Genomic DNA, 1,302 nt, shown 5'->3' with positions numbered 1-1,302 from the left:
GGGAGAGAGAGAGAGAGAGAGAGAGAGAGAGAGAGAGAGAGAGAGAGAGAGAGAGAGAGAGAGAGGAGTGGGGAAGGGACAGGAGGGGGAGAGAAAAGAGAGAAAGAAAGAGACATTAAGATAGGGCTTCATCAATACTTGTCGTCTTCTTTTCTCTCTATCCTCAGGCACATATCAAGACACCGGCTGACCTTAACCCCCAGTTTGTCTACGTGCAGACCCTCACAAAGGGAGATGTTTTTGTAAGTCGCTTCTTACAGGCAATGTACTTAAGTTCTTTTCATTAGTAGCTTTGTGGAGTTTTTTAAACGAAAAAAATCCCTTCTGTAAGCAACTAATGAAGAATGTATGTTATTGTAGATATCTATTTGTGTTAAGATTCATTCGTTTATCGAGAAACAAAGTATTTTTAAATGATTAGTGCAGAAATAGCCCCATGAATAAACAAACAGATAGATAAATAACACGTAAATACATACATAAACCAATCCATAAGTAAATACATACAAGCATGCTTTAATAGATCTAATTACTTGAATTAACACACGACAAATGATTACCAATTAACCAAATAACTGGATTATACAACTCTACTTTAACGATTACTTGAATGAACAAACAACAAATAATAATTAATTAATCAATTAATTAATTGGATAATACAACTCTACCTCCTCTAAAGGTGCTAGCCTGATAATTAATTAATTATTCATTAATCCCAACGCCCCCCTCCCCTCTCAGGGTCTGGCCCAGTGCCTGTTCTGTCACCAGCCCAGCATGTGTGTGGTCAGTAACGGCGCCGAGTGCCTGCTGCTCAACAAGAAGCTATATCTGGACAACTGCAGCCCGGAGATTATCCGGAGACTCAGGGTCGAGGTGAGAAATCTGGGGAATCGCTAGTGTGGAAATCACTAGTACCTCTTTAAGGACGGGGTGAACACATAATTATGTCCGATCAGGCTGCAGTACACCGAATAGACCAAGGACAATGCTGCCTAACATTTCGAACCATCAAATAAACACAAATCAGAAACACGAATTTGCACATTTCATAATATTATGTTTGCTTTTTTGAGTTTCACAAAACGGAAACACAATTTTTTAATCTGTATCAATAAAAGAGTTAAGCTTCTATTCTTTTTAATCTGTATTAATATCAAAGTTATGCTTCAATTTTTTTAATAACTTTTTTTTTGACGCCCTAAAACAGCGCGTCTTCAAGTGTTGTTGGATGATCAGAACATGAATCCTCCTTGGATTAATCATAAAAAGTACTGTCTCCTCCCTCCCCCTCCCTCTTCC

Source organism: Aplysia californica, unplaced genomic scaffold (assembly GCF_000002075.1).
Source record: "Aplysia californica isolate F4 #8 unplaced genomic scaffold, AplCal3.0 scaffold00751, whole genome shotgun sequence".
Classification (NCBI taxonomy): Eukaryota; Metazoa; Mollusca; class Gastropoda; order Aplysiida; family Aplysiidae; genus Aplysia; species Aplysia californica.
This window is presented reverse-complemented; position numbering follows the sequence as displayed.